This window comes from Pantherophis guttatus, chromosome 3 (genome assembly GCF_059756535.1).
Source record: "Pantherophis guttatus breed Tessera chromosome 3, ASM5975653v1, whole genome shotgun sequence".
Lineage (NCBI taxonomy): Eukaryota > Metazoa > Chordata > Lepidosauria > Squamata > Colubridae > Pantherophis > Pantherophis guttatus.
The window spans coordinates 107,469,800-107,485,742 of record NC_142065.1 but is presented as its reverse complement, the minus strand read 5'-3'; the positions used below and the strand labels follow the sequence as shown (position 1 = coordinate 107,485,742).

The 15,943-nt window shown below is 38.1% G+C and overlaps 2 protein-coding genes across 7 annotated transcripts in view; one reads left to right on the top strand and one right to left on the bottom strand.

The window, feature by feature from the left end:
* RC3H1 (ring finger and CCCH-type domains 1) overlaps positions 1 to 7,383 on the bottom strand; it is a 61,079-nt gene extending 53,696 nt beyond the window's left edge. Inside the window, exon 1 of one of the 2 annotated variants that reach the window (XM_034409759.3) lies at positions 6,770 to 7,383. The gene's annotated coding sequence lies outside the window, so the exon portion shown is untranslated. The remainder of the gene's footprint in view (positions 1 to 6,769) is intronic. The other variant, XM_034409760.3, reaches the window with a different exon arrangement.
* RABGAP1L (RAB GTPase activating protein 1 like) overlaps positions 6,993 to 15,943 on the top strand; it is a 213,062-nt gene continuing 204,111 nt past the window's right edge. The window contains exons 1-2 of one of the 5 annotated variants that reach the window (XM_034409764.3): positions 6,993 to 7,466; positions 8,574 to 8,838. The gene's annotated coding sequence lies outside the window, so the exon portion shown is untranslated. Of the gene's footprint in view, positions 7,467 to 8,573; positions 8,839 to 15,359; positions 15,677 to 15,943 lie in introns of those variants that run through there. The other 4 variants (XM_034409762.3, XM_034409765.3, XM_034409761.3 and 1 more) reach the window with 4 other exon arrangements.

The following is a 15,943-nucleotide window of genomic DNA, read 5'->3' as shown; positions in this document are numbered from 1 at the left end:
ATGGATCTAGATAGACAGCTTCATCCAGGAATCGAGGAAGTTGTCGCGCCACCACACTCTCAACAACCTTCGCCGCGAAGCGGAGGTTGGAGACAGGACGATAATTAGCTAATACAGCCGGGTCCAGGGAAGGCTTCTTGAGGAGGGGCCTCACCACCGCCTCTTTCAGGGCGGATGGGAAGACCCCCTCACTCAATGAAGCGTTGGTAATCTCCTGAAACCAGCCTCGTGTAACCTCCCGGGAGGCCAGCACCAACCAGGAGGTCCCAGGAGGGACACGGGTCCAGTAAACATGTGGTAGTGTTAAGCCTCCCCAAAATCCTGTCCATGTCCTCAGGAGTCACATGGTCAAACTCTTCCCAGGTGACACTCTCAAGACTCAGTCATCTTGTCGGAGGCTATCCAATCGGAGTCCAGTCCGGCCCAAATCTGAGCGATTTTATCATGCAGGAATTGTCCAAAATCCTCAGCTCTACCCTCCAAGTCCCCGAAATGTTACCTATTCTATGAACATTTCCAAATTTTGACATTTCTCCATCTATTTTCTCATCTTTGGTAAACAATAAATAAAAGTAAACAAATTTATTTACTGTATATACTTGCACTACATTTTGCCATTTGTGTAAAACTTTGGAACCGTTCACTATATTTTCAGCCAAAAAACAGTATCAATTGCATAAATTAGTACAAACACTTCATAATCGCTATATAGTTCTAATGTCAAAAGCATTCCTTGTAAATTTATTCATACAATATATTAAACAACCAAAGGGAAATCAGATGTTCTCACAGATTTCTCAAATATTTGCTAAAGAAGGTGACTTGATCTATGTACCTCATAAACTGCATAAAACTGTACAGCATTTCGCAAGCTTTGTTCACTGAAAAGATTAAGAATCAGAACTCTGCCAAATGCCTTCCCAAGGAGACTTAAATCAATGATATCCCTATATATATATCACATAACTTTTTTCAACATTCCCAGAGCATTTATGATTTTTTATTACTTTTATTCTTGGACACTGCATTTTAGTTTTTGTTTTAAGTTCATTTTTCAATGCATCAGTATAATCCCATAACTGCATGTCCCAATAGCGCAAGTAAAGTTTATTGGAAGGTTTTGTTTAGGCCTTTTCACTTCCAAAACAATACAGGTAGTCCTCAACTTACAATTGAGCCCAACATTTCTGTTGCTAAGCGAAACATTTTAAAGTGAATTTTACCACATCTTATGACCTTTCTTGCCACAGTTGTTAAGCGAGTCACTGCAGTTAAGTTAGTAACACGGTTAAGTGAATCTGGCTTCCCCACTGACTTTGTCAGAAGGTTGCAAAAGGGATCACATGACCATGAGTCACTGCAACTGTCATAAATATGAGTCAACTGCCAAACTTCTGAATTTTGATCACGTGACCATGAAGCTACAATGGTCATAAGTGTGAAAAATGGTCATAAATAACTTTTTTTCAGTGGTATTGTAACTTCGAACAGTCACTAAATAAACTGTTTTAAATTGAGGACCTGTATTCCATTTCCATTAAAATCATTCAACATTTTTTCTTCCCCTTTAAATTCTTATTGCTCTTTGATTACATTCTCTACAACTTTTTAAATATATAGCTTATATAATATCTTTTTTCATCATTTTTGCATTTTCTTATATGTACTTTTCCCAACCTACAACCTCTTTATCACACGAGAAGAATCTTCGCTTATATTTCCTACCATGTAACTTCAAATGCTACAATGGCATTTTTTAATTTGATTATTTTTAGTTCCAATCAGTTTCTATATTTTCTTTCTTTATATTCACATCTCATTATGTCTGACATAATTCTTATCTTCAAACAGATGTACAATCTTTCATACAGGAGTGTTATTTTCTTGTTTTTACAGTCTCATTTCTGTCATATTTTTCTATTTAATTCCCCATGGGTATTTTTCATTGTAACTGTTGCCAACAATCAAAAATGGGTCTATCCTACATTCACTGATTTCTCTTGTATCTTTATTAATGTTTTCCAATTTTCATCACAAGCAGACCAATGATGCTTTTTGATTAATTCCTTTTCCATGATAAAGATTTATATTTAAACTATGTATTTGAAAGTAATAGACATTTTTCTAAGCAGATACTTACTTACCAGTCACTATTCAGATTCATGTTGGGTCAAGCAGCCCAATTACTTTTCTTATCTGATATCATTCACCTAACAGAATATTTGTTTCTTCTGTGAAACAAAGCACAATTTTCACAAAACTCATTGCTGGTTCTTTCATTTGCCCTTTCATTCATAGTAACTCTAAACCCAGTATGTCTATTTTTTTCTTGAATTTTATTTGTTAATTCACAGTCTTTACAATTTTCTCCTCCCACATTTCAAGTGATGAACTTCCATGGGCGAAGGCAATCACCAGAGCGGCCAATAGATACAAATCTGTTTCCCATCATTATTATATCCCATTATCTGAAATAATGTTTTTTATATTTTTAGTAAAGTAGACATAGTTATACTCATATAACATATAGTTTTCCCTGATAAAGATAAGAAAGGTAACTGGCAATTTGGCACATCTTGGCCAATTTGCAAAAAGAGCAATCAGTTTTATCAGAATCAGAATGCTGTCCTACATTAAACTAGGAAACCTAATCCTAGAGAAAATCTTGCAAGCAAAGAAATAGTTGCCTATATCTGTCAATTAAGAGGTACATGCAGCATACTGACAAATGCTCCCAATTAAGCCACAATATTGGCTAGTGACTTAGAAGGCCTGGGAAATAGGGGAGGAATGAATCAGAGGCCTGTATTAAATTATGGGAGTACGGTTATATTCAAACAAGTTAAAGCCACTTACAGAGAAAGAGCTATAGGTTCAAAATATTTATTTAGAACAAACCAGAATAATCTAAAGAATTTGGTTTATGCATGGATGTAACCATCATTACAACAGAAACGCACCAGGGATTTTAAAAACAAAAATGTAATACTGCTTATTATTAGGTATTTTAATTCTTGTGATCATGCCAAGCTACATTAGTTAAGCTGATATTGTGCATAAAAATTAAGAATCATATTGTTGAGGGAACTTGAAGTTAAGCCATGTTCTCCATCAGGTAGATTAACATTTTATGTAAATTGAGAAGCAAAGTTATATAATTAGAGTATTGACCATCTAGTTGTAAAATATAAATAGCTGTGAGACATAAACAGTAATAATAATAATAATAATAATAATAATAATAATAATAATAAACCATGTGGATCAGTGACTATTTTTTTCCCAATGTCAAACTTAATAGATGGGTATTCAACATAGCCCCCATGACACTTTTATATGGTAATTAAATAAAGAGTCATTGTTTAAAAATTTGTATCATGGCCAAAGAAGTCTTATGCTCAGTTCTCAAATGTTTTCTGCTTATATAATACAAGCATATACAGTAGTCTACCAAGCTGAGGCTACTTATATCTGGAGCAGATTCCCTCAGCCAATTCATATAACTGTTTTTAAGTTAGAAAGATGATTAAAAATAAGATCATTTAAATAAACAACTGATAGAGAAAGAGTTGATGAAGACAAATTTTCCTCACTGTAAATTGCCTATTCAGCCATCTTGTGTTTTGTTCTTGGTGGTAAAATGGATGGTTTTTTTTTCTTTGTTTTACTAGGAAATTCAGAAGCTCAGAGGAAGTTCAAAAGATCAGTGCATGAACCTAAAGAAATTGCTAAGTGGAAGAAAGCTAGTCATTATGATAATTATAAACTCAGTAATATCACATTTTATTGGATAGGAAGTTTAGAGAGGGAGACTGAAAAGACAATGAGAAGCAAAGCTAAATGCAAGAAGGTTGAAAATCTTAAAATGTTGCATTGAATGGCAAAAAAAAAATTGTGACAAAGTTTGGTTCTGATTTTGCTAGCTCTTAACAGTACACTTAAATCAGCAAATACTATATAACCACAGATAACATAGAAATTTTTTAAATTACTACATCTGTAATGTTTTAGAGTGAAAAATTCAAGTTTATGCAGAAACAGAGTCAAAAGATTCAGGAAATATCTAGTTTCAACTGAATATTTCTGTAATAAAATGTGCATCAAGGTGGCTATCTTGCTGATGGGCCCAACCTCTTTTTAATTCATTTTAAAATGATTTTGTGTTTTCAGGTCATTGTTGATTCCTCGCAACTCCCTGGAATGGTCCTACAGTTTTCTTGACATGATTACAGAAGTGGTATGCCGTTGTTGTCTTCTTCTTAGGGCTGACTGAGATAATTGGCCCAAGTTCACTCAGCTGACTTCGTGGCTAAGGTGGGACTAGAATGCGTGGTCTCCCGATTTTTAACATGTGTGTATGTGTCAAATTATTTCAACTACTTTTTGATTTATTGACTTCTATAAAACTTATTTTCCTTAAACTAAAATCTCCTTCATATTATAACTACCTAAGGTCAAATTAGTAATTAACTTGTACTGTACAATGGCAGAATAAAGTTATGTACAGATCTGTATAAAATGATACACTATCATACAATAGATTCATGTTGTTTTCTTTATAATTGGAAGCTAAAATGTTGAAAAGTGCTTTGAGCAGTGTTTTGGATCAGGACCCAAGAACGTGCTTGAGAACATGCATGTCAACATCTTCTTTTTTGAGGCCATTCTTCATAGTACTTGGTGTAAATTTTACTGACTACAGGAGATACTTCTTTCCATCAATGTTAGTCCATCAATTCTAATATATTTATTTGTAAAATGTATATACAATTACAGTTAGCATACCTCCAACCTAAGATGTTAGAAAGTATCTTATAGCATCTAAATGTTTAAATTATGTAAATAATAATTAGTGGTTAAGGCACCTGGCTAGAAAGTTGGAGTTGGTGAGTTCATGTCCCGCTTTACCCATGAAACCCATGGGTAAAGTGAATAACTTTGGGCCATTCACTCTCTCTCAGCCCAACTCACCTCAAAGGGTTGTTGTTGTGGGGAAAACTGGAGGAGGAAGGTGTGTTGAATATGTTCGCTGCCTTGAGTTATTTGTAAAAATAATAAAGGCATAATACAAATAAATATTCAGGAATTATATCAGATGTAGTCCTGAAACTTTTAAAGGTCCCACAGAAAACACCTTAAGGTGGTCCATAATTAAATTTTTAATGTAATCAGAAATGAGATTTTTTCCACTCTATTATATCATTAATGTCTGTTTGAGCTTTATAACCTATTTCTATGGCTTCAATGACATACTACAGATTACATTTATTTGACAGTCAATTTCATAAAACAAAAGTCTCTTCGTATGAGGTGGCTGTATAAATTTTGACAAAAAATAAGTCACATTTTAAAAATGGGGAAAAATTAAGAGTTTGGGTAACCATAAAACAAATTTTATAGACCTGTAGAGATTTATAGTAAACATATACTTTTAAACTTGTAGTTTTCACAAGGGAAATTGATATAGCTTTCTTAAGCTTTAAGACTTCGGTTTTTTAAAAAATCAAGCATACAAGAATGTATTAATTTTTAACAATTGTTCATTTAAATCCATTCTCAGAAAATATGGTGAAAAAAGAGAAAATTTAGATTTAATTTTGTACATTATGTACAAAATAGTATGAACTATTCTCAAGATGTCATTTCCTGCTACTCTCCCATTAAAAAATATTGTTTTTGCCACATATAAAGGCAGTAGACTATTTAAATCTGTATCCCTCATTTCCAGTCAAATACATTTTTGCTCTATTTTCTTAACCACAACGTATATTTGGTAAATTCAAAGAAGGAGCACTTCTCCAGAGATTTAAAATTCCATTTCACTTTTATGCATCACTTATTTTTCTGGTTACACAAACTCAATCTACCTGAGAGTGTCTTCAAAATATGTGGGGAAGAAAATAGAATTCAGTAAACTTGCAAAACTAATTAACAAAACTAAGTTTCAGATCTTAGGAAAAGCAAAAAATGGATCAAAATTAATGTTTATTTGAACTTTAAAATATACAGTGGTGAAATTCACATTCTTCCTTGTATGTACTAACTAAACAAAATTGGAAAATAGGATTGATGGAGGAACGAATCCACCCACAGCAATGAACTATGGTACACAAAATGACAAGTTGTAAAGGTATAAATCCCGACCCTTTACACTAAAGAAATTCTGACTCTTGGAACAGGGGCTACTCCTAGTTCCAAGCACGGAACTTGACACATGCCGGGAGATCCTATGTTCAAGATTTAGTCAACCTAGCACGTATAACCTAGGAATAGGAAGAGAAAGGCAAGGAACTGATTTATAGCACCAGCACTTCTCGCTTAGGTCTGTGAGGTGAACGCCCAAGCAAACTTGGCCAGGATTATCAATTTAATAATATAACAAATATAGTACTCTCCTAAAGAACCCTTTTCTTTCATCCTCCGGCCCAGAATACAGAGAAATGCGCAAAGACATTCCCCTCCCAAGGCTTGTCTCAACACCGGAGTTTCTCCTGCTCGGCTTCAAAGGCACCAGAGCGGCGAACGACAGAAATCGAGAACGGTGGAAGCCTGAGGCCTACAGACCCAGATAAAGGAAAGAAAAAATGGAGGAGGGGAGATGCAGAACAGAGAAATAGACATCGTCTCTCAGGCGCATTAGAAAGCCGAGTTTCCTTCACAGAAAATCAGGCATCGCCGTTTCTCTCTTTCTTTCCTCCTTCCTTCTTCGAGAAAGAAGGAGGAGGCCGCAGCCTCCGCCCTATTGTTTCCCTACTCGAGGAGAGCTCACCTCACGACGGCGGCAGCAGCTCCTCTCAGCTGCGGATTACGGCCATGGCCGTCGCGCCTACCTCCTCCTTCACCAGCATCAAGAGCCGGCCGACCGCGGCCTCCTGCCCCAGCCTTTGGCCCTCTGCTGCTGCTGCTGCCACGGCCGCTCCTGCAGCAGAGGCCATCTTGGGTGCCTCTTTGCTTGCTTCAGCAGCAAAGCCTTCTTCGCCTAAACAGGCGTCACTGCTAATGCAATTGCTCGCTGGGTCAGTCGGCCTCCCCTTTCTGCTCCTGGAGGGGTGGAGCAGTCCTAGACTCATCCTCCCGGCTCGCTCCTGGCGCTTCCTTCCTTCCTTCCTTCCTTCCCAAAAGGGGGAAGCGGGAGGAAATTAGACCTGGAAAGCTCAGTTCTTTATGCCCTAACCGAGGAAGGCGGATGAACAGAAAAAAACGCCTGCCATTTCCCGCATTTTGAAACGACGTGCAATCGACAGTGTTTTAAGAGCATCGTCCCCTGCATACCTACTAGATAGTTAACCCTGTTGAATATAAGGTGCTTCCTCCCGGAGAAGAAGGAGACTTCTTGAATAAACCCGCACAGAATTCGGTCGTCATTTTGTTAAGCTATTTGCTGCATCCTCAGCGCAGCCTTCAAGAGCCAGAAATGGTTAATTTCTATCTCTGCATAACCACAGGATACAGCAAATGTGATCAGCGTAAGCAATATGCCTTCGAATGTTTTCCTCTTTCTGTCAGGCAGGCGTAGAAAAATAATTTCTGAACAACAGAAACTAGCTCCATTATAATCAGATGATGCATCTGTAGGAGCTCATGAGGGTAAAACTGAACAAAAATATGTACATATGCTGGTCAAAGACTCTAATAGTTTACTTACTTACCTATCCAAGTAAGAGATATCTGCAGAAAAAAAGGATTAGAGAAAAATATTGTTGAAGTGTATAGAGAGAAAAGCTTCAAATAATGTAGTTAGAATGCACAGAATTATTAAGATTTAAAAGGCAGAAAAAATACAGTAATTTTGGTGAAAATTGACTGGTTTCTGCCATAACCCTTAGTGAGGAGATGCCAGCTACTACATGCATGATCAAGGTGCTTGGGCTGACTCAAGTGACAGACCTTCAGGCAACTTGATGCCAAGTCATCAAGGGTTTCTTAAATTCATAGTTCACCACCAAGAAGCTAATAAGAATCCAATGCAGAGGAAGTGTAATAAATGTCTGCTGGCAAATACACATGAGCACCTAGACCATCACATTTTATACCAACTGAAGCTTCAGGTGATCTTTAAAGGCAGCTCAGTGTAGAGTGTGTTGCAATAATGTAGTCAACATCATCATAGTCATATCAGTGTCGTTCCCATATAAATCTCCAAAATATACCATCTCTGGCATTTTCTCACTTGAGTTTTATCTCAGATAATTTCATTACTGTTTTGCTTAATTCCGTTAAAACTGCTGAAGTGTATTTGTTACATGGACTTCCAAAATTTTTATTTTCACACCATAGTTGACCATTGTACAGTATATACAGTAAATATACAATTATTGCATGACTTCAAGGCCACCAAGTCTATGTTGTTTAATTCAGAAGTGTGCAAGGAAAAGTCCATGGTCTTGAATCTTTGAAATTATAAAAACCATTTACCACTTTTCGTTGACAGCTGGCAATCAGTTGTTGCATCCAAGTAGTCCTTGACTTATAGACATAATGCAACCTGCCCATCATAGTTACAAATCATGATGGTCATCAAGCAATGTGTCCATGTTATTGCCTCACTTAATAACCCTTCCCTGCTCTTCCAGATGTGATTTTAAGCGAAGCCTAGGATGCCTCGGTGGCGAAGACCCTGGAAGGCCTAGTATTGGAGAAGGAAATGAGGCCTTGGCATCTCAAAACTGCCTGGTGCCATCCTGAAAGTGGGCATCATTATGGAAGCAGCTGCAATGAATCGTGATGTTCTGAAATTGCACCCACTTCAAATGGCCTGTAGGGAGGTCAAGGAGCAGAGTGACTTGCTTTCCTTTCCCAATATAATTTCCAGGGCTTTCAGAAGAATTATAGTGAAAAGTAAGTAATCAATCAATCACTGATGGAGTGTGGAGAAGACTGGGTGGGACTCAGTGGAGTGAGAAGCAGACTTGGCAGGGTGAGCTAGGAAGAGATAGGTAGAGGTGATGCAACATCCTTGTGGTTAGTTGTAAGGGTGAGTGGATTGCCAGGTGCCGGAATTTTGTTCACATGACCATGTGGGCATTGTAACAGTCATAACTTTGAAACTGGGTTGTAAGGTTTTTGGGGGTCCATAACTCTAAACAGTTGCTGATCATATGTTGAGGACTACCTGTATACTTTATGGTAGCTACATTCCTGTCTGCAGAATATTGTAATCTCACTAAACCATGTTTAATGGTCTTAAATTAAACCAACGAGTTAAGCTAAGCCAAAGTATGTCAGGATACCTGAGATTTACTCCAAACTTCAGATTAGGAAATACACAAGGAATTATATTTGTTAAAAGAAGTGGATTTGGCTGTGTATAAGTGTGTGCTTCTGCCGTTTTTGAGAGTTGAGTATGTCATAAGCATAAATGTAAGTTGAATGTAATGGATGTAGGTGTAGGTATGGATGTATATGTAGCAAAATCATACCTTTAGGAATTAATGGATGATGAATGAATGTAGACTGAATACAAAAGTGAATGTCCAGTACCAACGAAAACATTGAGATAATTGGGTGATAGAGAGAAAATGAATGTATGAAGGAAAATGGAATGGATTGAGAGTAGCAGAAAACTAAGGAAGTCATAATTGGATGAGACCTCAAAAGCAATTGAGAAGTTTAAGGAAGAAAATGCAAATGTGGAAAGAAGTATGGTTTGCCTGAAACTCTATTGTGAATGGTTTGGTTAAGTCAGATTTCATTTTTTGTTTCTTTTTTTGATACCTTTCTTCCTTTGTCTTACTATACAGGTAGTCCTCATCTTACGATCACATTTGGACCCAAAATTTCTTTGCTAAGTCAGATATTTGTTAAGTGAATTTTGCTCCATTTTAGGATCTTTCTTGCCACATTTGTTAAGTAAATTACTGCAGTTGTTAAGTTAGTAACACGATTGTTAATTGAATCTGGCTTCCCCATTGATTTTGCTTGTCAGAAGGTCACAAAAGGTAATCACATGGCCATGGGGATGCTGCAACCATGAGTCAGGTGCCAAGGGTCTGAATTTTGATCACATGGCCATGGAGATGCCGCAACGGTGATAAGTGTGAAAAACGGTCATAAGTCACTTTTTTCAGTGCTGTTGTAACTTCGAACTGTCACTAAATGAATGGTTGTAAGTCAAGGACTACTTATATTATGCTTTTACTATACTTTGCATAATTGTGCTTTCTCCAAAAGGTTATATGGCATTACAGATATGTATGTATATCTAAATTGCAAGTCCGTGTTCAGACATTCCAAATTCGTTGTAGCAGTCTAAATATAAAAATAAAATACTCTTAGAGTTAAGCTTTACTCCTGCTTGCAGGATCTTGCTTATGCAAAAAGAAATAGCATGATGGATATGAATGCATGCATTACCAGCAAATCTCTGCACTATGTAATAAATTCAGCTTCCTGGCAAAAATAATATAAATTGCAAATATACTGTATGAGTTATTGTGTCTAAGCAAAACTTTTCCATATTATTATTTTAACTTTAATATTAGGAAAAAAGCTAGTGACAAAGATTGTAGGATATAAGAAATTCTGATATCAAATAGCTATTTACCAATGATATACATTTTATTATTTTGCCCACATCATTTTGGTGGACTAGAACAGTTACATGGATTGCAAATTCATAATTTAAAATTTCAGAAGGAATTAAGAAATCTGATTAACAAAATTATGTATACTATACTCGGTTGTTACAATGATATAAAAACCAGTGACTTTTCTGAAGACCCATGTGGCTTATGTGTATTAATTAAAATTCTGGATGCCTGCAAGTTCTGACTATTGTAATATGCAGTCCAAACATGCACATGCATAGATATGCACACTCTTATATACAGTATTTTCAACTGAGCCTGTAGTCACAGGTATGGATTAACAAAATGAACCACACGTTTTACTGGAGGACAAAGGATTAAATAACGGTCAGATAAATAAATAGCATCTCTGATTTGTATGCAATATTTCTTTTAGATACATCTTAAATTTTTAGTTTAGGTTTTATTGATGCTTAGGTTTTATTTAGGTTTTGTTGATATTCAGTTTGAATATATAGTTTTAACACCTCAGTTTGCATGAATTTACCTCTAATGTGGGTATAGATTTCTGAAACAGGTGTTGCACTGGACCCCCGATTCATTTATTTATTCAATTTGTGGAGCCTTATAATACCTTAAAACAGCTTCACTACAATTAAATATTTTTTCAGTAAAATATCAAATTCAGGAGATTTGATGCTTGGTTTAAAATATTGCAAAATTGTGAAAGAGAATGTCAAAAGACAGAACTCAGGAAGGTCACAAAAGCTTGCTGCATGAAAATGTTGCTCTGAGCACTGAGTTTCTTTTCTGTGGTATACTTGAATTCAGAGGTATAAACTTCCACCTTCCTTTGCAAAGTAATCAGGTTTTCTTTTCATTTTTGGCATTCAGCAATCTTATAGGTATCCACTGTGGATACTTTCCAAAAGGAAACTGAGCCCTTTCAGTTGTACTGCTGAAGACTGAAGTAACTTAGTTTTCTAATTGTTGGCCTGGCCCTTGACTGGAGGAGCTGCATGGCCCTTTATAAATACGGTTCTTATACCTGAACTGCAAAAGAGGAAAAAAGGAAATGACCACTAGATGGCAGCACAAAAATACAAAAAATCTTTGGTGTCATGCTTGCTCTAGATAAGGAAGGTAGAATATAATAGAATAACAGAGTTGGAAGGGATCTTGTAGGTATTTTGTTTCACCCTAAAAAGAAAAAAAAAGTCGTCCTGGAGTTCTGTCAATACCTTTGGATTAGCTAGTTTGGCCAAAACAAATATTGGAAGAATCCCAGAAAGAATTTGCAAGGCATGTAGAGCAAGGTGTTGCCCACCTCAGGAGTATTTGCAATTTTAGACTTGCAAACTGCAGGGAACATAGAATACTACAGTTGGAAGGGACCTCAGAGATCTTCTAGTCAAACCCCCTGCTCGAGCAGGAGACCCTAATACCATTTCAGACAAATGGTTGTCCAGTCTCTTTATACAAACCTTCAGTGATGGACAACCCACAATTTCTGAAGGCAAGCTATACCATTGGTTAATTGTTCCATCAGAAAATTTCCTTAGTTCTAGATTGCTTTTCTCCTTGGTTAGTTTCCAACTACTGTTTCTTGTCTTGCCTTTTGGTGCTTTGGAAAATAGTATGACCCCCTCATCTTTGTAGGAGCCCCTCAAATATTGAAACAGTGCTATCATGTCCCCCCTAGTCCTTCTTTTCATTAGACTAGACATGCCCAATTCCTGTAATCATTCATTGTGTTTTAGCCTCCAGCCCCCTAATCATCTTGCTTGTTCTTCTCTGCACTTTTCAGAGTCTCAACGTTTTTTGTACTGTGGTGACCAGAACTGGATGCAGTATTCCAAATGTAGTCTTATTAAGGCTTTGTAAAGAAGTATTAGAACTGCATGTGATCTTGATTCTATCCCTCTATTAATGCAGTTTAGGATTGCATTGGCTTTTTTGGCTGCTGCCATGCACTGTTGGCTCAAACAAGAATTCTACTTATAATCAAGAACCTCCAAAATTTCAAAATGATTTTGATAGCACATAATTCTGAATGTCCGAAAACATTCAGCTGAACAAGAGTAACCTACCTACATACATACGTTTTTAATCATCATTTTTTTTCCTAGTAGAAAACAGTGGTGAAATTCAATTTTTTTTACTGACGGTTCTGTGGGTGGGGCTTGGTGGGCATAGTGTGGCTTGGTGTGCGTGGGAGGGGAAGGATTCTGCAAAATCTCCATTCCCACCCCACTCCAGGGGAAGGATACTGAAAAATCCCCATTCTCTCCCCACTCCTGGGGGAAGGATATTGCAAAATCTCCATTCCCTCCCCACTCAGGGGCCAGCCAGAGGTGGTATTTGCCGGTTCTCTGAACTACTCAAAATTTCCACTACTGGTTCTCCAGAACCTGTCAGAACCTGCTGAATTTCACCCCTGGTAGAAAACCTTATTTTCAGGTAACCTGTTTCTGGTTGGTTTCTTTCTTTCTTTCACAATATAAGGTATTGGCTTGTCCTCCTCTTGTTCACTGATTAGACTCCCATTTCATTTCAGCAAGCTCTCAGCTTTTATGAATTTCAATAAGTCAACAATAAACTTCAGCTGATACAAAATGCAGCCATGAGGATAATCTTAGGTGCCCAAAGAATGACGCATATAAGACCTTTGCTGCCCAAACTGCATTGGGTGCCTGTCTGCTTCTAGATCCAGTTGAAGGTGTTGGTTATATTTAAAGCCCTACATAGCATGGGGCGAGAACTGTCTTTGCTGCATCACATCAGTCCATCCCACTAGGGCAGATAGGGAAGGCAAGTTGTAGATGCTGTCAGTTAAAGAATTCCAAGTGATGGGGTCCAGGAAGAGAGCCTTCTCTGTCATTGCCCATGCCCTTTGGAACATTCTTCCCCCACAGGCAGGGGGTGCCCCCACTCTCCTAGTCTCAAAAATATCACACAGCTGTGGGGATAATTAGCATCCTGAAAACTCCCCCCATCTTTTATTAACTTAATTCCACCTGTATTTTAAATTTTATATTTAGTTTTTATGTTTTTAAGATTTTACTTGTACACTACCCAGAGTTCCTCTGAGGGAGATTAGCAGTTTCTAAATGTGATAAATAAACAAACAACATACAGGTAAGTAAATGCTGAACAGGTATGTTAATGCCTTGCATGCTGCTTTCCAAACTATTTTGTACTGTGGCACTATACAGAAGAATACATACTTACAATTGTCCATGTGGCTGGGCCTGCTGGAAATTGTAATCAGCAAATATGGAGCATAAAAGTGTTACATTTTGAGGAGCATAAAAAAAGTTATTGGATGATTAATCCAAGGGCCATATCTGATGCAATTATTAAAACAATGGGAAGGCCAAATAGAGGCACACCTGTTTTAATTAGATAACAGCTTCCATTTAAAATTCCTTTTTTACCACAATAATTATTGGTCTCAAAGCTAATTAGCAGGATGTAGCTTCCATTAGATGTAAGGGAGTTGGTAATTACCATTAGGTGAAACATAGTAAATAGTATTTATCAGTATGTTTAGGGGGAGGGGTACTGCATGCTCCTTGCAATATGGTCAGTTTTGTTTTGTTCCAGGTCAGCGTTAAGCTGGAGTTCATCTTCATAAACAGACTTTATGTCTTGTGTAATCAATTCCTTGTAAACTGAAAATCAATTCCATGTGTGTGTGTCCAATCACACTTGGACAATAAATAATTCTATATTCTAATGACACACTGGAAACACTATAAAGAAGTGACATCTTAGACCATATCATGTACATATTAAGGCTTTGGACTATTCAGCTGCTTCACCAGATGATACAGTTTGACAGGTACATAAGGAAATTGTTCATGGTTTGTTGAGAAATGAATGTAATGATGCTTTGGTACAAAACTCAGATGATGGATATTGCATAGGAAGACTGAATTTGTTACGTTTTTACAATGCACTTCGAGAAAGGAAGAGATTCAGGGGCCTGAAAACTCAAGGGACACATTTTTTTTTATATGCCGCCCTTCTCCGGAGACTCAGGGCGGCTTACAATGCATTAAGCAATAAAACATTAAGTTACACAGCTGGCAATTTTAAGTGATTTTAAAGAAAATTTTGATTTCTATGACCATGTTTGTTTCATAATAAGGCTATTAAAATACAGTAGTAAGGCTATATCAAGAGATTAATTTTGGCTGAGTGAAAAAATCCTTAAAAATTGCACCATTCATCAATCCAGGTACCAGCTGTAAGAGATTAAATTTTTCAGATCTAAGTTTTTGCCCCTTTGAGTCACATGATGATTAGGCAGTCTTACAAATTGAATACATTAACAAATACCGGTACATAAAAATATGATCCTGGATCTTTGGCTGGTGGCAAATGGAAAATAGTGTTTGTTCCTTGGTTCTGATTATTAAAATATTTTTCTTAATTCTTGATAAAGCGAATTACATCCCCTTGAATTTAGACTCCAGATTAGTGAGAATGCTAATCATTCCTTCAGCTGGTTTACTTCAGTCAGCTTGAAGATGCTGAGTGTTTGAAGGAATGAAAGCTAAGAGCAGTATTGTATTCTGAACTTTAGCTCCGGGGACGACACGGGAACGAGGCAGAGACTTAACAAATCGAGTCGTGTCGGAGCAGGGAAGGAAGGATAATGAGGAAGGGGCCTGGAGCCGCGGTTCCGTTCCTTGGTTAACTTTCGGGGTTCGATTCTGCAGGTCGTCCCAACTGCTACCGTTCCATCCTCCGTTACTGGATTCCACCCTGTCAGTCACCCCAGGATAGTGGAGCGCGCCTTTGCACCGGCCCTGAGGCGCCTGCGCAGTTGCCGTGATGTAGGCTGGGGCGGTTCCGCCTGCCGGCTTTGCTCCGCCGTTCAGTTCTCCGCCCCCTCCGCGGAATCGCCCTCGTCACCGCCGCCTTCAGCCGGGAGAGAGGAACGGAAGAGGCGCGCCTCCTCTTTTCCCTCCACGACGACAACAGCAGCAGCAGCAGCAGCAGCGACACCCTCCCGAGGGAGCGACTCTGGGTAAGGGGCGACGGAGGCGAGGCTCCCTCTCCCGCCGGGGGCGCTGTCTTGCCCGGAGTGCGAAGTGGAGGTGATGTGCTAAAGAGAAAAAAGGAGAAAAGGAGCGTTGTGAGTGAGTAGACTCAGCTTGGACGCGCTGGCGAGCTTTCACGCCTTTGGGGCGGCTGAGCCCAGTTGCCTTTAGTTTATTCTGCCTCCAGGTCCGGAATTTAGGTTTCCTCTCCTCCCAGTTCCAGATCTTTTTTTTTTTAGGGGGATCACCGGACAGGCGCGGGGTGAAAGTAAACACTTCGTGGAGAGTTGACGTCTGCCTCCGAGAAGGAGGTCCAGCCGCAGAGGAGCCCAGTCCCGAAATCTCTTTGGCCTTGTAATTGCTGTC